This window comes from Pseudochaenichthys georgianus, chromosome 24, assembly GCF_902827115.2.
Source record: "Pseudochaenichthys georgianus chromosome 24, fPseGeo1.2, whole genome shotgun sequence".
Classification (NCBI taxonomy): domain Eukaryota; kingdom Metazoa; phylum Chordata; class Actinopteri; order Perciformes; family Channichthyidae; genus Pseudochaenichthys; species Pseudochaenichthys georgianus.
Genome location: NC_047526.1, coordinates 8222375 through 8248402, shown reverse-complemented (window position 1 = coordinate 8248402; position 26028 = coordinate 8222375). Strand labels below are relative to the sequence as shown.

Below are 26028 nucleotides of genomic sequence, written 5' to 3'. Positions count from 1 at the left end.
ATTTAAAATGTTACTTTTACCATAAATACGCCTTTAAGTTCCTTGGGTTATTCAACATTAAAAAAAAGCATAAAAATGACCTAACCCTAACCTAACTAAGAATAAAACCAATAATTAGTTGCAACCAATTGACCAGGAGAGGTCAAACCAAAAGTTGGAGGAACAATGACAAATTAAAGAATCCATAATAGCACTTTTTATTCTGAACTACAAACAAAAGTTAATTTAATTTCATACTTAATACTTTTCCGTCATCTTCCCGTCCTAATGGCTTTTCACTGTCTACTATTGGCTGCACTTTATCACAAGTATTCTATCCTATTTATGACAAATCGACATATCTTCATTTTGTTTTTCTACTGTAAGAAACCATTTGTTCCTTAACCCTCCTGTTGCCTTCGGGTCAAATCTGACCGATTTACTACTTTCATCAAACATAACTTTTTTGTTTTACATTCAATAGCATTAAGGCTTCATGATATCCTTCACAGTAGACATTTGAACATATACAATTGCTGATCACCACTGTCATTGCATTTTGGATGATTTAGTCAACTTTGTAACACCCATGGTGTTCCGGTCAAGACCGCCATAAAGAAAAGGAATTAGTAACCATCCGGATCAGATGACACACACACACACACACACACACACACACACACACACACACACACACACACACACACACACACACACACACACACACACACACACACACACACACACACACACACACACACACCATCTGTGGAAGCCGTGGTACTGTTAAAAGCACGACCAATCATCTGAGCCGGCCCGGGTCAGATAACTGGATGGCCTTCCTGCCTGTCAGCCTTCCATCGGGGCACAAACTTATCTCGTGCCCTCATTGGTCATGTGCGCGTTCGTGTGTGTGTTGGAGGAGGGGCTCTGTAAGGAAGTGGCAGATTTATTCCGGTTGTGTATTTTCAAATTCTAGCGCACTCGAGCTGGTTTCTCCAACATTACCTACCCCACCTTTTAAGGTAATAGCAGTTAAAACGGGACCGGTCAAATTTGAGCGCGAACACCAAAGTAAGTGGGGGGGGAAACGAAGACAATAGGAGGGTTAAGAAAAACACACAACCGTCTCTTAAGACAGGGATGTTTGCTAAACAATGGATAAGGCAAGGGTTATTTTAAAAGTAATCTTTACTGTTTGCTCTTGAATAGATTTCTTTTACATTGGTGTGTATGCAGAAGTGTTAACAAATCAGATTTATTTATGCATGAGACCGAAAGTCAGAAACATGGGACATGGTTTTGATTAAAAAGTCATTTTTGTTTATTTTACATACTACTTTTTCGGAGCAACCATTTGAGGATTTGAGCAGTTCATTTCCCCCCCCAGGCTCTCAAAAGCATGTGTAAATATACAAACAATACAATTTGAAGAATGTATTTGTCTACACTTCCACTGTTTCAGACAAGGAGGCTGGTGAAGAACTTTGAGCCATTATGTAAAGTGAACCAGGTCCCTCTGACCTGAGGTCATTACCCTAAATTGGTCAGAAGTCCCTCCTCATCTGTCCATATTTAAACTCTCTCTGTGGCTACCACTCTCTTCATCTTCTCCCTATCGACGCACACCTTGGTAATTGGTGATGTGGACCATATGTTGGCTTTGAATGGCCTTCTGTTCTGTAGAGCCGTTTAAAATACTCAAGGACATATCATAACCTTGTTATTAGGCTACATGTACCTTCCTGGCCTGGCGTCGCTGGCAGGAGGATATAGTCTAGTTCTTTCAGCTCTTATCAAACATCTCCTTTTTCTTCAAGCCTGTCAAATCATCACGTTTAGCCCTCTCCTGCAACACGTCTTGTTCTGTCACTGTGTGTAATCATCACCTCTGAGTGACCTCCTCAGACCTTATAGACGGACCGAGGGGAACCGGCAGTGGTGTGGCCTTTTAGCTGGAGGGTGTGGCCTTTTAGCTGGAGGGTGTGGCCTTTTAGCTGGAGGGTGTGGCCTTTTAGCTGGAGGGTCAGTGTATTTAAAGAGAGGGGTAGAGGAAAAATAATTGCAGGTTTTGTACAAATGTGTGTATTTATGTTTGTGTCCTTTTTATTGGTGCATTGCCGCCACATCACTGAGGTCACCTGGAGGTCCCTATGAGCTGCTTATGAACACATTCTCAGTCTTTCTAATCCTTTCTCTACCAATTAAAACCATTTTTTCTTCCATTGCTTGTTTTACAGGGTAGTGTCTGTAGCTGGAACATTTTCATTGCTTGTTGCCATTTTCATGGAACATTCTTAATATTATTTTCCTATTTTTTTAAAAGACAAATGTACCCATTATAGAAGTCTTGCTTTCTAATAATTGCTTCTAGGCAGCTGATTTGAACTCCAGTCAAATACTTGTTTTCAGTAGTAGAAAGTCTCAGTCTAATGTACCCTGAAAAAAAGACAATGTGACAAATAAATATTGTCTTTGTGTCTCAACAGGTTAACTTGTTTCTGTGAGGAGTTTCTGAATAGATGCAGAGCATGGTCCTTTGTCACCCTACAGGTAAGACACATGTCACTGTCCGGTCTCTTGGTGCACATCTTACTCTATCTGTTCCTCTTTTAAAAGTACGTGTATGCATAACCCACGTCTACAACAGTCACGATTGACTCTGGCTTTTTCTATGCTCCGTTCTTACATTGTTACGTTGGTCGGAAAATATGCCTATATTACTCTACAAGTTAACAACACTGCAAGATCCTATAAAACATGACCACATACAGCCAACCCATAACAGGTAACACAATGAAAATAGGAGGCACTACATGTTGTCAATCTATCTACGAACACAGAAATCAGAATATCAATACACAGGAGCTGCATCTGGACATCGTGCATCATTTCAGTTAAATAAACACATACTTATTTTAACCCAAACATGATCATTTGTATCGTTTACAAGGTATTTAGTAACAGCCATTAAATGGTGCTCATTCCAAATAGGCTAAATCAGGGCCTCTCATTTCTTACAATTGCAATTTCAACACAATATATAGTATTTTTATATTTTTTCAGATCCTCATTTTGGTGTTGCTGCTTCAATAGAGTCCGTATCACAAAGCCAACATAAAATCATCCTTCCCTTGGCTCAGTACTGTTCAGTAACTTAAAGGTCCCATGTCATGGCCATTTGCACTGACCATAATTCCATTGTTGAGGTCTACTAGAGTAGATTTATATACATTTTCCAAACTCACATTGGTTTCTCAAACAGCATCTCTGTAAACTACGTGTATTCACTGAATTTCACTCTCTGCCTTTAACGGCTCGTTGTAGCTCCAATAGCTCCAGCCCCCTCCCTCCCTGTGAGCACAGTGTGCTCTGATTGGTCAGGACATTGTGAATCGCGCTAAGCTCCGTGGAGTTGTGGTTTCCTTGTTTAGCGACAGCGAGACACAGCCAAACTCACCCTGAGCACACACAAAGTCACAGCCGAAGTAAAAACAATAAGTGTGACTTGATATTGAGTAAGAAAAAGGCTGATAAACGCTGTGAAAATGGGTCTGCAGAGAGAATTTCGCCGCGATCCCAACTGTCTGTTATCAGCCTGCAGCCAGGGAGGAGAGATCAGCAGAGCTGCATGCACTGAGTGTGTGTGTGAGGAAGTCCGTGGATTGGTCAATTTGGACCAATCTGCGGGGGCTTAACGTAACGGCTCCGCGGATTGGTCCATTTGGTTCCGGGTACCGCATGACCGTATCGCGTCATAGCTCTGGGCGCGGCTACTGGCCATTCCTACGTCACAGTAGTGTTGCACGGTGTACCGATACTTGAAAGGTACCGCGATACCCTGCCGTTAAAAACGGTACGATTCCTCCGTTTAATTAGTATCGGTACTTTAAGAATGACGGGGGAAAGTACTCCCGTGAAAAAGCGCCGTTTTAATAAGAGCCGTGTGTGTTCAGCGCTCTGCTTCCACTCCCTGCACTGCAGCCGTGCCTGCAGTCCCGCTCCTCTCAAGCACGCTCCAAGGCTGAAGTCGAATAGTCCATTTAGCTTAGGAACCTCCCTAAAGGAGTGAAATTACCCGGAAGTCCCTCAGTGGCAGCCATGATAAGTGCCGTTCGAATTCTCTAGAATGATGAGAATGATAGGAAAGGAGGTTTCAAACTTCCTTTATAACCTCCTTTAGCTTAGGAACCACTGGACTGACAAATGCTGCCCCACAATGCCTTGCAGCCGCAGCATTTGCCGTCACTCAACAGTCAGCCGTTCACGGAAACAACCGATTATGACCGATAAATGATATCATGAAAGTTACGGTGCTTATTAAAAATGTTAAAACATAGGTGGTAAGTTGCCAAAGTGCTTTGTTTTGAACGTTCATCAGTATTATAATCAAAAAGAGAAATATGAACGTTAGTTTTTACTGAAATGATCAAATAAAGTCAACATTTCACAGTCTTTACTGAGCTGTGTGGGGTTTGTTCAACTTTTAAAAGATGTTTGAATGGTGATATACACACTGATAGATATTAAGGACTAACGTTTATAATAAATACATTTGTATTGATTTTAAGATCTTTAGTTCATACAATCATACGTATTGGGATCATTGGTATTAATGTGGACCGGAGGGAGAGGGTGACGAGCATAAGTTTCACTTTCCTTTTTTATTTCAATTCCAACTTTGGTCATGAAGAATATGTTTCTCTGTTGTCCACGTTCATAAAGCAAAGCAACAGCATCAGAGCACGGAGCAGAGTCTCTAGATGAGTTTACAGTAGTCCCTCGTTCTTATTAAACATCCATGTTGTAGTCCGCTATAGAAAACTGTAGTTTCCATAGTTCCCCCACAGCAGCAGACGCACATTCATGAAGTCCGCTGGCGCATCATAAACACGTCGGATAGTGAAAGTGCATTCGGATTCTCTAAAGTACCGCAGTCTCTTCTCCTAAGTCCTTTTGAATTCTCCTGTCCACTATCCCTTAACCCCGTGACGTTTCACTCAGAGGTCAAGGAATAGACCATAGGGTTAGAACCTTTATATATACAGTCTATGGTTAGAATTTAGGAGCTGATCTTTGGACTATTCGACTGCAGCCTAAGTCCCTCCCCTCTCTCGTGCACGCGGCCACGCGTTATCTGCCAGAGCATATGAGAAAACAAGAAGCATGGCTGCAAGTGGGAGTGCAACTGCCGCTGCGCCTCGGCTTGTTGACAAAAAAGACGCCAGAAGTCTGTGAACGGGCTGTTCAGGTGTTCAGAGCAGAGCTCCCTGTCGGAGCGGCAGAGCGTGATGTGCACTGAAAAGTTTTTCTGTCGCAATATTATCGTTGAGCAAACTTAACTAGCAAACTAGCATCACTATCTGCTAACGTTAGCTTTATCCTTCGTTTTCTATTAGTTTTTTTCATAGTCTATAAACGGAGGTGGTATAAGTATATATCTTGTACTTGAGTAAAAGTAGAAGTACCCAGGTCTTGTACTTGAGTTAAAGTAGAAGTACCAGAATGTAGGAACAATCCTGCAATCAAAATGTTCCTCAAATAAAAGTACAAAAGTATTATCATCAAAATATAGTAGCGACAGTAAAAGTAGAAGTGCTCAGGTCTTGTACTAGAAGCACCAGAGTGTAGGAATACTCTGTTACTGTAAAAGTACTGCATTCAAAATGTTCCTCAAGTAAAAGTATTAAAGTAGCGACAGTAAAAGTAGTCGTTGTGCAGATTGGTCCATTTCAGAATAATATATATGATATGTTTTATAATGATTGATCATGAAAGTGTTCTCAAAGCTGGTGAAGGTGCAGCTAGTTTGAATGACTTTGTATTCTGCAGGGTAGCTGGTGGATTTACTCCAGGTGGAACTAAAGTCTGATTCAACACCTGATTATATTTCACATCATTCCTCCACATCTGTGAAGTAACTAAAGGGATTAATACATGTAGTGGAGGAGAAGTACACCATGTACCTCTGAACTGTAGTGGATTAGAAGTACAAAGTAGCAAAAGAAACATTGAAATACTTAAATAAAGTACAAGTATCTAAAAATTGTACCCAAGTATAGTACTTGAGTTTATGAACTTAGTTACTTTACACCAGTGACTATAAAGATAGAATTAAGACTAAGCCTTGCACAGAGGCATGAAAATACATTTTCAAAATGCTCAACAGTGCTGCCAAAATGTTAAACTCACTGCTACACAATTAAAATAAATGCTTTTATATATATTTATATTAGATGTGACTCTTTGGCGTTTCTGTTCTTAGTAACACTGCTGCTTTAGTTGTTCTGACTGCTAAAATCATCTGTTATTCCTAATTTTAAAGCCGATATTCCGTGGGGCTCGGATCCTTGTCACCTTTTTCATACCTGATGAGTTTGCATCCCTGATTATATTTAAGACTGTTTCCCTTTTTTTAAGAAAAGTATCGAAAAAGAATCGGAATCGCAATTCTTGACTTGGTATCGGTATCGAAACCAAAATGTTGGTATCGTGACAACACTACGTCACAGTACCCAGGAAGTAATCAATGGACAGTAACACGAGGCGTTTTGGGGAGGTATTTTCTGTGTGAGAGTTTTACTCGCTACAGGGTGTACTTTCAGGGTTTTGACTCTGCACACCGTTTACATGCATAAAAACCTTCATAACACACAAGGGGACGGGTAATAACCGGAAAAGCATGACATGGGACCTTTAACTAATGTATCCTTTCATCACTGTTCCACTGTTCCTTATTCACATGCAGCCGAATAAGGAAAACATGTAAGAGAGTTCAAAACCGAGCAATTAAGCTGCCTTTCCTGGCCCTCTTCTTTCCCTCCGTGCCTCTGTCTGGCGAGTCCAGACACGCCCCGGGTAAAAGGTGAGGATGCTTGTTCTTCACCTCGCTACAACTGGGTCAGCGAGCGAGCTGAAGGTGTTTACCCACGGCCTACATCTCACAGCTCACAGCGCCCTCAAAGACCCTTAGGCTTGGACTCACACTCCAGGAAGGAGTAGCTTGTATCAGGAAAACATCAACCTCTCAACTGCATTTGAATAATGATGTGTTTCATGCAATTCTGACTATTCAGATGTGTGGATTAAGGGTCATTTTACTGTCAAAACATGCTTCCTGGAGAATCTGTGGTTATAGCCGTGTATGAGTGTTCACAAATGATCCCCACCAAGAAAACCAAAAAGTATCAACAGCGGAGTGTGTCTTTACCTCTTCCAACACTGACTTCACGTTGAAGCATAGATCTGAACTGTGCAGCCTTGCATGCACAAGTAATCACACACACAGGACACATTTCTCTCTCACACTCACTCACTCACTCACTCAGTCTGTCTGGCCTGCTCTGACCTGACCTGCTGAAAGGCTTTCAGGACCGTGTCAGTCAGCCAACAACTCTTTCTGTTCAGAGGCTCCACAGGTTCAAGTTGGACGCCAGTCTGTCTTTCCTCCTCATTCCTGCACATTGGCTGCCTTGTTAGTGTGTGTGTGTGTGTGTGTGTGTGTGTGTGTGTGTGTGTGTGTGTGTGTGTGTGTGTGTGTGTGTGTGTGTGTGTGTGTGTGTGTGTGTGTGTGTGTGTGTGTGTGTGTGTGTGTGTGTGTGTGTGTGTGTGTGTGTGTGTGTGTGTGTGTGTGTGTGTGTGTGTGTGTGTGTGTGTGTGTGTGTGTGGTTTATTTGAATATGTTTCGTTCCAGTTGGTTGGAGTTATCCGTCGTTTTGTGCATATTAGATCATTATTTAATGTCATTCTTTTGTCTAGGCGAAATGCCTTTTCTCAGTCTTCACCACACGTGAAGCGAACGAGTGCATTTGCTGTTCCACAGAGGTAGTGATGGTTCTAACTGAGGTCCAGAGGTCTGTGGTCAGCACAGTACATCTAGCGTGTGCCGATTCCTCCACTTTCTCTGTCTTTTCACTGCTATGCAATTGTTATTATAAATCTGCACTGGAATTATGGGAGGAAGTTCGGGTCAAACTTCGTAATATCATCAGATTGCATTTTTTTTTTTTAACGTTAGGGGTTCGATATTAATGGCGTTAACGTTGACAACCTTAGTTACAGTAGTCTTTAAGTTATTTTGAGTAGTTGTTTATTTTATTTGAAGGCAGCTTTAAGCTACTGGTAAAAAGGTATTTAATGATAGACAGTAGGAGTTTGGATTGGGCCGGAAAGGCATATATTTTTTTATCAGGGTAAGCCACATGGAAAGAAAAGAGGTTAAGCTGTTGTTGTTTACAATCATTTCATCGTTGGAAAAAGAATAAACATCACGTAACAATTGTATTGACTGGAAATTGGACTTAATCCCTGCCTCAAATTCGCTACCTGAGCATGTTGTCATGCACATGTGTAAAAGATTGACTGTGTAATGTGTGCGTGCCTGGATTTAGTATTGTGTGTTTGTGCGTATAATCATGGGGGAATTAGGAAATCAGCTAGATAGGAGCAGCTGTGGCTGCTTTGTATCTTTGTATGGTTGACAGCGTCTGGTGTTGATTCTGTTGGACTAGAGGCTTCAGCGGCCCGGCCTTTCAAAACCTTTCCAAGCCTTGAATGAAGTACACTGGGACCTAAGTCTAGAGCTTTCTGTTTAAGCCAGGTCATAAATCTGCAATTAATAATAGTTAATTATACAATTGTTGTTGGTGTGGTGCTTAGCAGTTTTTGGCTATGTTTTGACTACATTTAAATCAGCTTTTCCTCTGCATGTGTTCTCGCCTTGCTTTGAGTGTCATTATTTTCCAAAGAAAACTGTGGTCATAATTAAGTAGATACAAATTTCAGTGAATAACATTGTGGCGGTTGCATGATGTCATGTGAGGTAGTAAAAGAGTTAAAGATAAATATCTCTGTAAATAGAATGATTAACTTTACTCTATTAGATGTTAATTGCCTCTTCATGAGTAACCAAAACTCAGTGAGCTGGTCTAATCCTACAGTATGATCATCATTGGTTCTAGCCATTACTTTTTTTGAATTTTATGAAACTTAAGTGGAAGAGTTTGGCATTGTCCAAGGAAGGTCGAAAATTACGAGATTTTATTTTTTGCTAACATTGCAAGATAAGACATTTTGAGTCAGAACTGCTAAACATTAACATGTGTCTCTGTGGGTTACAACTAGTTTAAACTAAGTCGGTGTTCAGACAGTGTGCAATGTTTCCAATGTTATTTTATTACGATTATATCAGTATCAGTACTTATATTAGCTGATATGTAAAAAACATTTGCAGAACAAAAATGCCAAAGATATATGCCAAGGATCAAATCAAATCAAGTTTTATTTATATAGCACATTTTAAAAAGATTTTTGCTCGAGCCAAAGTGCTGTACATGCAAATAATAAATAACACATTACTACAATCGCAAACAGAAGACAATAAATTACAACAGCAAATAGAAAAATCGATAGAAAAGGATGAATTATTATGTAAACGAAAATCCGTTATTGTCTGGGCTATAACTGTAACGGTTATATAACAGTGCTCATCTGCTTTGGCTTGCTTTTATTTTTTCTGACTTGGTAAAATAAACAGTTTAACACCTGACAAAATGTTGCAATTAAGTGCGCTGGCTTTTGAAGTAGAGATGTCCCGATCCGATCACGTGATCGGGGATCGGAGTCGATCACGTGATTTCAAAAAGATCGGGGATCGGGAGAAAAAAATCGGGGATCGGGATTTTTTTTAAATTTTTTTTATTTATTTTTATTATTATTTAATGTTACAAAACAAAAATGACCATGTTCACGTCTTAAAGTCATCCTGAGTACTTAGTTTTGGTTTAAAATTACACAACATCATGTATGTGTTGCTTTCTTTGGGCTTGTTTTCATAAACCTGGTTGCTTATTTCTCTGAAATCTGGCAACAGAGTGGGCGCAGTGTCTAATAGTAGCAGTAAGCTAACGAGAGGCTACGTTCAGCTGGTGACTCGGGAGTCGGGACAGAGAAAATGTCAGGACTTTGGAAGTATTATAAAATTGAAAGCGAAGGCAGTGTAACAGCCAGATGCAATGTTTGCAAGGCAGAGGTTCCGCGTGGTGGAAAGAACAGAGCTACGTTCAACACGACCAATCTAATACGCTACCTGAGAAACAAACACCAACAACAACACGGCGAGTACACAGCGGCCACTCAGGTAACGGCACTGAAACAACCGACACTTTCAGAGACTTTCAAAAGGAAAGAGAAACTGCCCAAGAACAGATAACAGCCAAGATAGCTGAATTCATCGCGTTGGATGACCAGCCGTTATCTGTTACCTTTTTTCTCTCTTAATGCATTGCATAAAGATCGGATCGGGAAAAATCGGTATCGGCAGATTGTCAAAATCAAATGATCGGAATCGGATCGGGAGCAAAAAAAGGTGATCGGGACATCCCTACTTTGAAGCAAATGTGGCCAAACAGTGGTACTACAACTTCCAAGTCAGTCATGTCAATGGATCCAGCAACTTTTGGTAAAAGCTGTGTTTAAATCAGCGAATATAAAACAAAAATCCAAATTAACTTCCCATTTTGGCCCAAAAAGACTCCAATTGACTTACATTGAGAAAGAGACGTTTGTATATCAGCGTATAACTTTGTTTTTAGCTAAATAAACAACCCATTATGAACACTTTTATAGCCATTATTTAAATCATTAGGGTCTAAAAGTTTAAAAATGCTTCATGGGCCCAGATACCCGGATAATCTGAGTTTTTTATGAATGAGGCCACTTGGATTCATGGACAATTATATGAATGAACATTGCCCCTCCTCCAAAGATGCATCCAGTTCTCCTTCTACATTCAAGAATATATAGCCTTTGCTCAGGAAAAATCCTATACTCTAAACTTTCCCAAATATCGAAGTAACTTGAATCACCACAAACATCTCTTGGATACATATCCAAACCATGGATTCAAAGTAATAGTCAGTGAGATGCAAGATAAAAGGCTCCTGAGGAGTAACAGTAACTCAGCAAGGTCACCTATCATGCTATTTTTAGGCAATAGCATAGGTCTCAGATATAACAAATATTTAAAAATCATGTCTATGAAGTGTTTTGCTCAAAATACCAAACGGATCACCCATTCTAGCCATGCCTCATATCACTCTATTTCACTTCCTGTTACATAAGAGCTGATTCTGGGTATAAAGCTTCTTTTTGTTTTTAAGTGAAAAAAAGAGGGGGCCGGAACATATGATTCTAGTGGCAGATACTGCGGTGAGGAAATGTCATATCATGTTCCAAATCACATCAAGCATTACTTCTGAAACAGTATGGAGCTCAAACGCTTTTTCTCTTGCCGGTTTACCAGAAGGTGATTCCTTTTTTATTTCCTGCTTTTTTTTACACATACTGGCCGTTTCTCAATCTCGAGGATGCTGGCTTGGTAGTCGCGTACTTCAAAGTCACTTCCTTCAGAAACGAAGCAAGTATGCTTCCAAGCCACGGCTTCGGAAAACGAAGAAGAATGGAACAGGCTAACAAGTGTGCCACTCTCTCTAACGGTTTCAACATAATCTAATTATGAACTTGCTTTACTTTCACGGAACACATTTTTGGTGATAACAAAGTAACATATTTACCAACACATGTTCTATGCCACTACATACTTACATTTAAATGTGTGCTGCGTCGGCTCAGCAATTCTCCGCAAGGGTTTTTGCAATTGGTCCGTGCGCAAAGCATTGTGGGGATTTTAAGGACGCGAAGTCTACCCATGTGCAGCCTCGAAATTTCCCCCAAACCAAGGAAGCGGCCTCGGTGGAATTCCAAGTATGCTGGAGATTGCAGTGTGAGAAAAAGTTTTTAGAGAGTACTTGTCCATGGACAAGTGAGTTTGGCAATGTACTTGTCCGAATACATTTTTCACTTGTCCAGAATTGACAAAAATTGTGGCCACTGGAATCTTCTTCTTCTTCATCGTATTTTTTTACATTTTCCCACGGTTTTTACGACACCGCTAACATTTTACTGCATCACACAAAGGGATGGGTATCGTTTGGATTTTAACGATTCCGGTTCTGCTTTTCGATTCCGGTTATTTTCGGTTCCGGTTCTTTGAGAGGGTAAAAATAAGTCCCATGACAAACTGGGAGAAAAATATATTTCTGAAAAGATTAAGTCAAATCTGTATTCCTATTTACAAATCACTTCATACTGTTTAATTTCTTACGGTTATTGAATACAATTATATAAAAATAATCTCTGCATTGTTTAGTTAGTTCTAAGTGGTGCAGTTTGAGAATGTACAAAGACTCCAGCTCATTCAAAACTCTGCAGCTAGACTACTAACAAATACCAAAAGGAAGGAGGGCTACTCTACACTGGCTTCCTGTAACCTTCAGAATAGATTTGAAGGTGCTTCTCCTCACATACAAAGCTCTGAATGGACAAGGACCCAGCTACATTGCTGACTCTCTAATGAACTACACACCCGCCAGAACACTGCGATCATCAGATGCAGGTCTACTAGAGGTCACCAGAAAGAGTCATAAGAAGATCGGTGATGCAGCCTTTGTAAACTACGCCCCAAACTGTGGAACACGTTACCCAACAATATTAGGGAAGCCAATACATTAGGCATTTTTAAAAGGCTCTCTTTACCAAAGCATTTTTACACTATTATACTGCACTATTCCCTGTGATTGACATTTCACTATTTCTCTATGTTTTATTCCCCATGTTTTTATTTTTAATTATTTTATCCCACTTTATGCTTTGCTCTTGCTGCTTGTTTTACACTGATTTTATGTCTTATTTTGTACTGATGTAAAGCACTTTGAACTGCAATCCCCTGTATGAAAGGTGCTATACAAATAAAGTTATTATTATTATTATTATATTTATAGCCTATAGGCCTAGCGCTTTTCTACAACTCAAAGACGCTTGCACGCTTACACATGTCCTGCAATACACCTGCTGCAGCTGCCCAGCTGCTCACTGTTTGTAAAAGTTAATAAATAGTATAAATAGCATTTCAATAATGTACTTTCTATACCCTGCTTCATAAACAATACGATGTGAGGACAGCGCGAGGACACAGACAGGGAGGCTGCTTCACTTCATAAAGGAAATGGCGTCAATATTAACAACATAGGAGCTAAAACGCTTAATAACCTTCATTACGTGTTAGAGAAAGAACATAGAAAGTTTGACAAAGATGAGGCTGTTAAACGGGCAGCTGTGTGTAGAAAGAGAGAGAGACGCTGAGCTGCACCGTGCAGCGATCAGCTGATACGGAGCATAGAGAGAGAGAGCTGCGGTCTGCGGGGCTCGGCCTCCCGTCCTCACAACTCTTATTAATCCCGGGACCGGACAATTGTTATTTGTTCCTACTCGGAACCGAGTTTTGCTTCCCAAGCCTGCCACTGTGCTACACTTCCCGCTCCGCCCCGCCCCGCCCAGCCCCCGTCTAACTGTACAGAAAGCGGCGAGATGCATTTCCTTAGGAATCGACAAGCAGAACCGAAACTAACATTTCTAAACGAACAATGGCGGACACGGACAATTTGCGAATGAGTTCTGCCTTTTGTAAACTGAATGTATCAATAATTTGTCAATAAATCGGGGCGAAAAACGTCACTTGTCCGCCGGACAAGTCAATTGAAAGATCTACTTGTCCGATATTGTAAATAACACGTCCCGGACGGTGGGACGTGTACTTTTTCGCACACTGGATTGGAACAGTACTTCGGCGGCACTCGATGACGTAGCATCCTTGAAATATTGGCTTGGAAGCCAGTATCCTCGAGATTGAGAAACGGCCACTCTCTCCAGTACATGTTAGCACTGAGTGTTAGCGATGCTTGCTAATGTAAACAATGACCATATTACATCCAAAACAGTCGGGCATTGTTTATGATAGCAACATTTCTGATAGGGCCGCGGGTCCACATTTTTTAGATATGACGTCATATCGGACGCAAATATGGATCAGCTCCGTTGTTCCCCCGTTTTTAGAGATTTGGGTACGGAGGAAAAGAGAGAGGGTTTTTATTTTCTGACGCTGCGTGAGTTCCCTGACACACCGGGGACACATATTTATGTAGAAAAGACATCAAAAAGTGCATTTTGCATGATCGGTCCCCTTTAAACAATAGTGGTTTTCAGTTCTCTTTATAGAAATTCAATCACCACAAAGAAATGTCTACTAGATACATAATAGGTCAGTATCCAAACAATTCTAAGATGGATTCAAAGTAATAGTCAGTGAAAAAGTAAAGTCAAGTCAAGGTAAAAGGCTCCTCATGAGTAACAGTAACTCGTTCAGTGAGCTGGTCTTATCTCTAAACTATGGTGTCCTTCAGTTCTCTAGATACATAATAAGTCCATACCCAAACCATTCTAAGATTGATTCAAAGTCATAGTCTAACAATGGACTGCACAAACACACTGGCTGATTTAAAGAACAAAAGAAGGTGGCTGTAGGGAATGTAACCGGAAAGATTTATGTGATTGATCCTATTGTTTCTTAGCTTGCTAAACAATTGTGCCAGTAACCATTCACTGATCCCCTCCCTGCCCTGCTGGCAGCTGTGTTGACTGTGTAGTTCCTGGGAACCCTTGATTACTAGGCTGACTGTACATTTGGGCATGGCAGTCAGCTCAATGTGCCCAACACACACACGCACACCAAACACAGCTTTCTTAACTTTGATCTTAGAGAGTTGCAAATGACTGCTGCTCCGTCATCCAATGCCTGGGGTTATCCAGCGGGCTTTATTAGCCTAATGACTGGTTTGCTGTCTAAGCTACAGTATGTCTGTCTGCAGACGCCGTTTCATGTCCAACAACCTCATGTTGGCACGTTCTTTGCATCATTAGAAGCGTCAGCTGCCAGGGCTCCAGGATGATGTTTTCATTTAAGTTTATGATTTGTTGATTTTAATAATCTGTTGTGTTACTTTATGTGATAGGGAGGCGTGAGGAACGCCTCAGTATAACAAGACGCAGATGGAGCAAAATGACATCAGTGCATTCACTTATTAGGAGGCAGCAAAATATGATTTTACGTGAAATGCATCCAAAATTTGATTTATGATGAACAACGCTTGTTGTAATGAAACCACATATTAATATCAAGAGACCTTAAAGGTGATGAATAACTGCTAATGTTGAAAGATCTTTGGAATATATGAATAAACTCTTGCTTTATGATGAATAACAGAGACTTGTACAGGACTAACACTTCCAAGAAAATGTAACTTGTTGAAACATTATTACTATTTGCCAACATATCTGTCCCATTCTATCAGTGGATCTGTGGTCAATACACTTTATGTACCTGATATTATCCACCAGAATATGCATGTTTCAGCCTTCAAGTACCGTAAGTGACATGAATAATTAACATCTTAAAGCACAGTTCTGGGCTGGTCACTTGTTTCATTGGCCACTTGGCTTTGGACAAATGTTTTCCTATCACCAAAACCTTATTACAGTTACAATATAACAAGTTCATCGGGGCCCTTCCTGTATGTTATTTAATAAAATGAAAACTGAGACCTAATTCATGTGGTCTGAAGTTTTTAGAGAAAAATGTACAATATGCTCGATGAATATGCTCCAGTACAGGCGTACGGACCTCGTCGCAAGCGCCTCGGTCCTGCCGCAGTACTGTCGTACCAATAATGACGTTCAAGTAGGGGTAGGCGATATTGAAAAATATGTTATCACGATATTTTCAAGCAGTATCACGATAGACGATATATATCACGATATTTTTTCATGTCGGTTATTATGGTTATTTTTCAAGTTACTTAACAGTACAAGCACCTACAAGGTAACAGAAACTAAAACAAAAAGGAGTAACAGACCAAAATAGCATTTCAAGCTAGTTTTATTTCAGAAATGAATCCCTAAATGAACAAGTGAGCAGTGAACATCAATAAACATGAAAAGGAGGGTAAAACATAACTAAGTAAAACATAAAACATCAATGAGGAAAAGTCAGTGCCAAACAATTAAAATGTAAACTTTAGAGAAGACTTGAAGTGTAATAAAATACTTAAGCATAACTGAAGGGAAAAACATAAAACGCCACCGCGTCAGTTATGTCTTTCCACCGTTTGCTAGTCTTTTCATAAGGAGCCCCTTTATGAAATGCCTGCCCTATGGTAGTTTGTTTTGGTGCAGTCGCTGCGGTAGATTGTGCATTCACACGCGGGGGACCTTGCACTCAGTCTCTGCATGCTCTTTCTGGTGCTTGCGTTTGAGGTGGTCTCGTAAGCCCGACGTATTGCCATCTGTCGCTTTGAAATTTCCTTTTTTGCACATTTTGCAAATTACATTTGTTTCCTCCGTGTCTGTTGTGTTATATCCAAAATATTTCCATACCACAGACGTAGAGTTCTTTTTGGGGACTAAATCTAATTCTTCTACATCAGAATCTGACTCTCCGTCCATTATTGCTGTGTGTGCAGACTGCCAACAGTGTATTTTCCCTCGCTGCAAAGAAAGGGGGCGGGGACTTTGGGAGCGTGTCAAACAACTCGGACTGAACGAAAGCAGAGGTGCGCTGACATTGTGAAATCGATCGGGCTTGATATATGGTGAAATTAAAATCAGTAGGTGAGGCTGGGGGAGCGGGAGGGGAAGAGGCTCTCCGTCCGCTGTCATAGCCCCCTGCGCCGCGCACGGAGAGCCTCTTCCCCTCCCGCTATTTTTTTTTCAAATTTTTTTTTTTCAATTTTTTTTTTTTTTTATCACGATAGGACGATATCTCTGAAAAAGCATATCGTGGAGACCTAATATCGTCACGACGATATATATCGTCATATCGCCCACCCCTACATTCAAGAACGGCCTCTCGTGTATGATTGCTTAATTCAAAGAACCATACTAATTTTGTTGTTGGATATTGGTAGGGTTGGGTATCGTTTGAATTTCCACGATTCTGATTCCGATTCTACTTTTCGATTCCGGTTCTTAACGGTTCTCAATTCCGATTCTTTGAGGGGCAGGGTAAAACATGATACATGCTTCTTCCACCAAAAAAAATTACATTTATTCGAGAAACTTTTACACAGGTTAGTTTACAGTAATATTCACATTAATCAGTCTGTTTATATTCACTGCTATGTAACTTTAACCTGAGAACCACTGAAGCTACAACAGTGCAACAGTCCAACTTTTAAAGGAAACCCCCCCCCATTTAAACACAGTTCTTGTTGAGAAAAACAAGCATATCTGCCTTCTCAGGCATACCGGGAAGAAATGTTTGAACATTTTAAAGTAAAATGCTTCAATCTGGTACCCTTTAGGCAGAATTACTAGAGACTAGATCTAGGGGGTACAACTCTAAACACCCATATGAAAAAGATCGGTTTGCATTTTAATAATTAAATAAGTATGTGAACATAACCAATAACCTACCATAGCCAATAACAAATACATGTAACTTATTTTATTTTTGTTGTTCATTCATATCTTATTTTACTATTTTATTTATGCATATTTTTTTATCCGTCCAGTTTAAAACGATATGTCTGGTTTACTGTCCTATAGTATACATTGGAATGATTTCAAACCTGTTTTATCCCAATAATTATAAAGGAGAGCCTTGGAAATATGTGTTTACATAAATTGTGATCAAAACGTTTGAGACCCACTGAGATAACTTAGACTAAAGTGAACTATCTCAACCCTCAGAGTCCTTTACCTCACTGAGCTGTAGTTATCAGCCTCTCAGTCTGACTGGAGAGGACTCTCCTCCACATCATTGTAGAAACATCTTCTTCTCCGTTAGAGCAGCTAGCACCAGATGCTAATAACAACAGCGCCGGTACCGGTGCACCCTCCCTTTCTCCCTCGCTCACTCGCACTTTGGCTGTGAGCTGCGGTTGCCAGATAAGCCAACATCCCCCATTTTCATCACTTGCAGCGCCCATCGTACAGGGCAAATGAAACGTGTAACCGGGGTGAAAAGGGTGTTACATTTACTTAATTATGAATGTTGTTACATCAACCGGAACCGGTTCTCGGTACCCAACCCTAGATATTGGACTGGTACCAGATGTTGTATCCTGCCAAGTTCTTCTAGAGTTATTATGCACAATAACAGTTATATTATCGATAAAGTGATAAGCCAATGACAAATCACTCTTCCTCCAAACGAGGGCACTCTTATAGTTAAACCCGAACAGTGTTCCCATACAGTGTAGTATATGCTGCACTCTTCTCTCATAGATCCACAGTATGTATGTTTACCGGTCTCATGTTTAATTCAGCCCATTGTCAGAGAAACTCTTGCTTTGAATTCACCGACTCTTCATTTCCAAGGCTTTTCCAGAAAGGAAACGGATCTAATAACCCGGGAGCAGGAGAGGAAATGATGAATGAAGGGAAGGCACGGATACCAACTTTAGGTCAATGCAAATCTGAGCTCTGTTTATTGTTGTAGGTTCAGAAGTTTTGTTAAAGATCGACTGGCCTTGATCACAGGAGTAGGAAGCCCAACTTATAGATCTGTGTGACACCTGGCTGACCAACTGTACATGTATGCTTGAGTGTTAACAGGAAAGATTCTTTTTTCTGTAACAGATATCCAAATACAGATTCCCCCCCCCCCCCATTTCTCCTTAAATGACCCTTTATCTCTTTACTTACTAATTGAGAACGTTAATGGAGTTTATGGATGCCGACACTTTCTTTTTGACCGGTTACGCATGCTTGTGTGTGTGTGTGTGTGTGTGTGTGTGTGTGTGTGTGTGTGTGTGTGTGTGTGTGTGTGTGTGTGTGTGTGTGTGTGTGTGTGTGTGTGTGTGTGTGTGTGTGTGTGTGTGTGTGTGTGTGTGTGTGTGTGTGTGTGTGTGTGTGTGTGTGTGTGTGTGTGTGTGTGTGTGTGTGTGTGTGTGTGTGTGTGTGTGTGTGTGTGTGTGTGTGTGTGTGTGTGTGTGTGTGTGTGTGTGTGTGTGTGTGTGTGTGTGTGTGTGTGTGTGTGTGTGTGTGTGTGTGTGTGTGTGTGTGTGTGTGTGTGTGTGGGGCCCGGCCCGTTGTTCTCAGTTCAAATTTGAAGAGCAGTCTAAAAGAAGATGATTATTAAAAACGTTTCAATTCAGGACTGATATGTCATCTGATCAGCCTTTCTAAAGACCACGGATCAAACTATTTAAAGGACTATCAAGGTTCAAGGATTTAAGATTCAAGAACATTTATTTGTCATTGTTCAACACAGGTTTGTGCAACAATATTTAAGGTATAGTCCCAATTTGCAAAGAAAAGAAAAAAGGAAGACAAATAATAATAATAATAATATCAATTTTATATAGCGCTTTTCTGAACCCAAAGAAGCTGTTCTGGAGTTAGGTGGTACAACAGCAGATACTTAAATGGAGCACCGAAACCTTTTATGCCAATGGAGGGCCAGACTTAAAGAAAGCCCCCTCTTTTTTAAAGTAAAGACTTCATGTTCATTCTCACTTAATTTCCCACACTTCTAAAAGAAATCCTTATTTAATTTAGTTGAAAAGTGCAACTAAATAAATGTAGTTGCTTTTACATAGACAATTTCAACTTGGCCGCCACCGGAAAGCCTTGTTTTGTTCTGCCTCTGAAAAATTACTATTGGGTTTCTTTTGTGGAGAAGTGGGTAAGTGGGGAGATGAAGCCTGGAGGGACATGTGTATTCATAACACCAGTGCCTCTTTTCTTTCAGTCGGCATTGTCTGGTATTGTGGATCCTCTTCGCTCTATTGTCTTGTGAGTTCCGCTGGTGGTCTGTCATGTAAACAACTCCTCAAAGGGGAACCTTCTCCACTCTCCTTTTCAAAAGCGACCTCTTTTTTTTTCCTGGGCCAGTCTCATTCTGTGGTCATCTTCCTGACTGTCTGCTTGTCTCTTTCCCCATCCCCTCTCCTTCTAATTTGCAATCTCTCTCTCTCACACACACACACACACACACACACACACACACACACACACACACACACACACACACACACACACACACACACACACACACACACACACACACACACACACACACACACACACACACACACACACACACACACACACACACACACACACACACACACACACACACACACACACACACACACACACACACACACACACACACACAATCGTGCCAGCTACAACCATTCCTGGCATTGCGCCTGTCCCAGTGCAGAGTCCTATAGTGTATTGGAGTGGTGCCAGTGGGGAAGGAGGGACCCTGCTGGCTTGTCAGTGTCTCTGACCCCTCTGTCACAATGGGTCCCTTTTCCCTCCCACTAATTTCCCTGCCAAGCTGGGAAGAGTAAATATTTATCATCCCCCACAACAATGGCCAGCTTGGAGGAGAAAGAGACTTTGACCAGAGCTCATGCAAGCCCTGTAGGCAAGGCTGGTGTCAGCCGGGGCCTAAAGACGGGTTGCAGGAAGATTAAGATGGCTACACATTCCCTACGTTAGTGGTTGTATCGCATCATAAAGAACTGCGTCCTGACGCTCAAAGTAAGGATTGATTCAGAATTAGGGGAGTTTTATGACATACTTCACCACTAGCATCCAAACCGTCTTAAACTTTGAAATTCACCATTAATGTCTTATTTATACTAATACACCTATGTATAATATATATTTTATATTTTTTAGTACAATGTGCACATTTGTAGGTAACACTTTATATTAAGGTACACAAATTAACCATCAACTAGTTGTTAATTAACTTGCATATTAGCAGTATATTGGCCCTTCATTAGTCATTATAAACACATATTAATGCCTTATTCTACATGACCATATTCTACAAGTAATAGGCCATTAGTTTTTCCCCAATAACCCTCTAATTAGTGCTTATTTATTGCAAGTAAGGAAGTTGTTGTACATGAGTTTTGGTCTTAATATGCTCTGCTCAATATGGGCCTAATAAGGCAGTAGTACCACAAGAAAAGTAATTCTCCCATAACACTTAACAAATATGATCTCTTCTTATGTAACAAGACACGAAACTATAAGTGTTAATTGTGTCAAAATAACTCAAAATTAGATATTTATATCTAAGAATATGTTTTGGGGTAGGCCTATTGACAGTTCATATACCAATAGCAAGGTGATATTGACCTGTATGTTTCATATTTGCACATTTATATATTTGTAAAATGTGTACTGAAGGTTAGACAGGAAACTGGGTACAGGAAGTAGGAGAAAGTGAACTGAATAGCATGGCAGTAGACATCCATGAGTAGGCTGCTACAAATTTTCCCCGAAGTCCCGCCCATCTACGTCCGAACCATGGGACCTTATTTCGGAAAAATTATGTATTGAAGTCAATGGGGAGAGAAAGATTATCTTTCGATCCCGTTTGAATTGTGCCACGAATTACACATATGATGTTTGTCAATCTTAAAAAATAATTTCCATGTAAAAAAAGTCACAGTTTGTCGTAAAACTGTTGAAATATAAGACTATGAAAAATACGCAACTAGAAAGACTCATTCGCGCTAGTGTTAGCATACACGGTAGCGTTAGCATACATGCTAGCGTTAGCCATACTAGCCTTTATACATGCTTATTGCACAGCTAGCATTAGCTATATTTACCTTGTTTACACTTAGCGGTCCTATGTGACAATCTGTGTATGTTACACTTGCATGTATGAGATCATTACGTGCCTTTTTATAGTTTCACTCCGTTTGAATGTCAGTGGACTGCAAATAAGTCAATAAAGGAGCATGGCTGCTCATTCCCTGGCTCTCAAAAGAGTTTGGCTGGCTGTTTAATCTATGTTCACTAGGGATGTAACGATACCAAGAACTCACGGTACGATAATATCGAGATTAAAAAGTCCACGGTACGATATTTATCGCGATATTGAAAAATAAAGAGAAAAGATGTTTTTGTTTTTTTTATTAAATAATAAATCTGATTTGTACAGCATTTTAGTAGGATAGTAGTATTTTAAAGTGTCAACAATATAATAATCAGACCCTGCAATAGAATAAATCAAGTTTTACTTTAGTTATTCAAGTAACTCAACTCTAACTCACTCACTCACTCACTCACTCACTCACTCACTCACTCACTCACTCACTCACTCACTCACTCGGCATCATCATGTAGCCCTGTAAATACGATGTCCTTTTGTGTTCTGTTGTTTTATGTTCATGTTGTAACCTACTTGCTACCATGTTGGACAGGTCTCCCTTGAAAAAGAGATCGATTATATCAATGGGACCATCTGGATAAATAAACGTTTAAAAAAAGAAGAAAAAGTAATTTTAAAAAAAAAGAAATTATTTTTTAAAAATTAAAGAAATCGCGGTATATTTTGTTAGTCTCACGATGGTATTAAGACATTTATTTATCGCGATATTCGATATATCGTTACATCCCTAATGTTCACACTGAGACAGTACAACACATGGAGAGAACAGTACACCTATTGTGTAAGTACATACAAGCAGGTCACACAGTATGATCACAAATACATACAATCTGCTCAAAATCTGTTTTTATTAAAAAGTACAGGCTGCATATGTGTTCTCAGCCTTGGTGAAACTTGACATGTTTTGGTGTGTCTGAACCTCTCTTTAGTGGTTCATTAATAAAACAGATATTTCAACGTGTGCCTACTTTGTTCATGTACTGTTGAGGTTAATTTCAGTAGTTGTGTACTATAATGTATTTACAAAGTGTGAAGAGGAGGCAACTTTAGAATAGGGAACCTGTTCAGGTCAATTAGAGTCAAACTACTAGCTTATTGGTTATGAACAAGACTTCAGTTTAAAATAGGGAACATGTTCTTAGATATAAATACCTAATTTTGAGTTATTTAGACACAATTAACATTTATAGTTTTGTGTCTTGTTACATAAGGAGAGATAATATTTGTTAAGTGTTATGGGAGAATTACTTTTCTTGTGGTACTACTGCCTTATTAGGCCCATATTAAGCAGAGCATATTAAGACCAAAACTCATGTACAACAACTTCCTTACTTGCAATAAATAATCACTAATTAGAGGGTTATTGAGGAAAAACTCTCTACTAATGGCTTATTACTTGTAGAATATGGTCATGTAGAATAAGGCATTAATACGTGTTTTATAATGACTAATAAAGTGCCAATATACTGCTAATATGCAAGTTAATTAACAACTAGTTGATGGTTAATTTGTGTACCTTAATATAAAGTGTTACCCATATTTAAATTGACTTCTATTGTTTACATAAACGTTAGTATGATATTTAATTTGTATCTTAAATGGAAATGTGTACTTAAACTTTTATTTATTTAACTGTTTATGTGGAAGAAACTTCTGTAGCAATGGAGAGTCAGGACTCGGAGAGACACGAGGAGAGCTGGAGCTTTGATGGCAAACACTGATGGTTTATTTGGAGTTACGGCCGGAGAATTGACAAAACAGGTGGTGTGTCACAAGTTGACACAGCGGTTGCCAAACCAATTCTGAAGAACTCTTTCTGCAGCTCGAGGTTTTAACTAGTTCGGAGTGTAATAATCAACATTCTTCATCAGTGAGACTAAACATTATGGACCCTGAATCTAACTAGAGCTCTCGTCCATAGCAAAGAATGTGCGCCAGGGAACCTACGTCCCTGAACAGTAAACTACCTCATGGCGGCTTGTGCTCTGTCATAGACTGGCAACAACAATGCGCCCAAGCTGCTCCTCCTTAAAAGAGATGGCAGCAATACCCAAGGCCGTAGACCTATGCCATGGGAAAGGAGACAGTGAGAGGAGAAAATGATGAACTGTGTCAAAGGTTGAATACCTAAGCAAATTATTCCCTAACAGTTTATATATATATATTTCTTTTATGCAAGACTTACATTAACTTCTTTGGTTTGTATAAATGTTTTCATTATATTTTATCTTTCTATTTTATTTTATTTAAACTGTGTTTGGGTAAAGAAAATAGACAAGTATGTTTGCTAATAAACCCCTGCTAATTCATTTGCTTGAATGTCAATGCAAACCCAAGTCTTAAAAAACTAAGTTAGTTTCTGGCCCTCCAAAATCGAGGTTCTTACCGGGCCAACAACCAGGCTGAATATGCTAAACTAGTGACGTAAACACTCTCGACTGCTGAATGGTCGGAGAGAATCGCTGGCAAGGGGGCTACAACTACAACAAAATGAACATATTTTACCGTGATTTAATTGTAATACACGTTTCAAAATGATGCCGAAGTAACAACATACTGATACCAGTTAGTAAAAACCATAAATTAATGCTTTGACAAGTCTGCAGACAGACGGCAGGCGAAAAACCTTTTTAAAATGTGTGTTTTCTGAATGGAGATCGGCTAAGCTAACGTTGTATATGCTCCGACCGTCCACACTCACAACAACGGCCTACAGACATAAATAAACCAGCGACTGTATTCGCCATGACACAGGCAGTCTGTGGTTTGTACTTGTTTAACTTTTGTCTAGTTTCTGAACAGCAGTGGCGAGCCATGACTTTTATACCTAGGCCCTCTGACCCCCCCCCCCCCCCCCCTTCCCTCGAAAAAAAGACGAGTTATTACGTCACAGCGTATACTTCAGCGGACCAACAAGCTCTCCCGTCTTCACAGTAACTTGGCATTTAACCATTCACATTCCAACAGAAACTGAACAGGCAGATTCGAGGGATTTATTTCTTTGGAAATGTTATTTTAAATACAATTAAATCAAGTTATTTTGGTAAAACTAATGAAAAATATAACTAAAAAAAAATATTTTGTAATGTTTTCCAATACTATTTTTTAGAATATCTTAAGCCCTCACAGAGGGCCTAGAAGGCCCTGACGGCTCGCCACTGCTGAACAGATATGAGGAGCTCTGAGGGCTAACAGCTAACGGCTGATGTTGTCTTTCTGTGGTTCGCATTGAAGATGACGTCACGGCTACGCCTACATTGCGTTACTATAGTTACTGCCCCAGCTACTAAACTGTAATGGAAACGCAGCATAAAGTGAGCCTGGCCTACCAAGGCCTAACTATACCATACTAAGCTGTGCGAGGCCCTGCAGTGGAAATGCGCCATTAGTTCTCTACTGTTAAAAAGCATCCACTTTCTCCCCTTCCTTTCCTCTGCTGAGTAAGACGGGTGTCTATTAACCTGTTAAATAGCCCCCGGCTTTTTTTTCACGAAACTGTGTCTCAGGGCTTCTTAACATTTAACAAACTATGAATGTGTCATACCCACCTAACGGGAAGAAACTCAGCTAACTGACGATACGAACCATTTACTACCGAAACAAAACACAAGTCTCACAAGAAGCGTCTAAATGAGCCCTTAGCGTAAACGGGCTAATGCTATTTCTGCTCAACTCACAAAAATGATCTTTTATACTTCATACTATCTGCACAAACGACATATCACCTGACAGCTGAGATTCCACAGATTCCATTGGTATAAGTCTCATCACTGCACGGCCAGAACTCACTGAGCGACCAGCCAGAACAGAGCAAGAAAACAACATCGGTTTTCAAAACCATAACAATAATTACGTCTTACCTTTGCTGTTTTGTGATCAAAAGTTGTGTTCAAGGGAATAAAAACGCTGCTCAAGGTTAATCCAATGTCTCTGTGTCACTTTAAAATTATTACTGATAATCCATCCTTCCATTTTTGTCAAAAACCCTCCAAAAACTGAGATTTCATATGCATGCTTGTGAAAGCTACAACCCAGCTTCCGGTTTTGGGCGTGCTGGCATGCATTCACCAATGGTAATGTTTAGATGGATTTTAGGAACTTCCCCTCGATTGTATTGGCTCTAATGGTTCAAAAGAGGTGTCAATCAGCATAATCGACCGAGGGGGTCCATAAATATGGCAAATCCACCCAAATGACCCCAGAAGTGTTTTTTGTGCTAAACCTCTCTAAAAAGGTCAAATGTAACGTGTTTTGCATCAATCTTGATACAGGGTACTTATTATATGTTATAGTTTCGATTCCTAAAGCTTTTAGTCTACTATCCCATCATTCAAAGTAATGTTTTTTTTGGAAGGACACAATAAAGTCCAACTCACAGGTGTATCATTGCTTTGAGAAAAAAGATGATTAATTTACCCTTTTTAGAAGTGAAGATATAGTCATTTGTT

The 26028-nt window shown here is 40.0% G+C and overlaps 1 protein-coding gene across 1 annotated transcript in view; it reads left to right on the top strand.

Moving 5' to 3' along the window:
- Positions 1 to 26028, top strand: part of disp1 (dispatched homolog 1 (Drosophila)) — a 113888-nt gene that overhangs the window by 29456 nt on the left and 58404 nt on the right. The window contains 1 exon segment of the mRNA XM_034076069.1: positions 2469 to 2532. The gene's annotated coding sequence lies outside the window, so the exon portion shown is untranslated.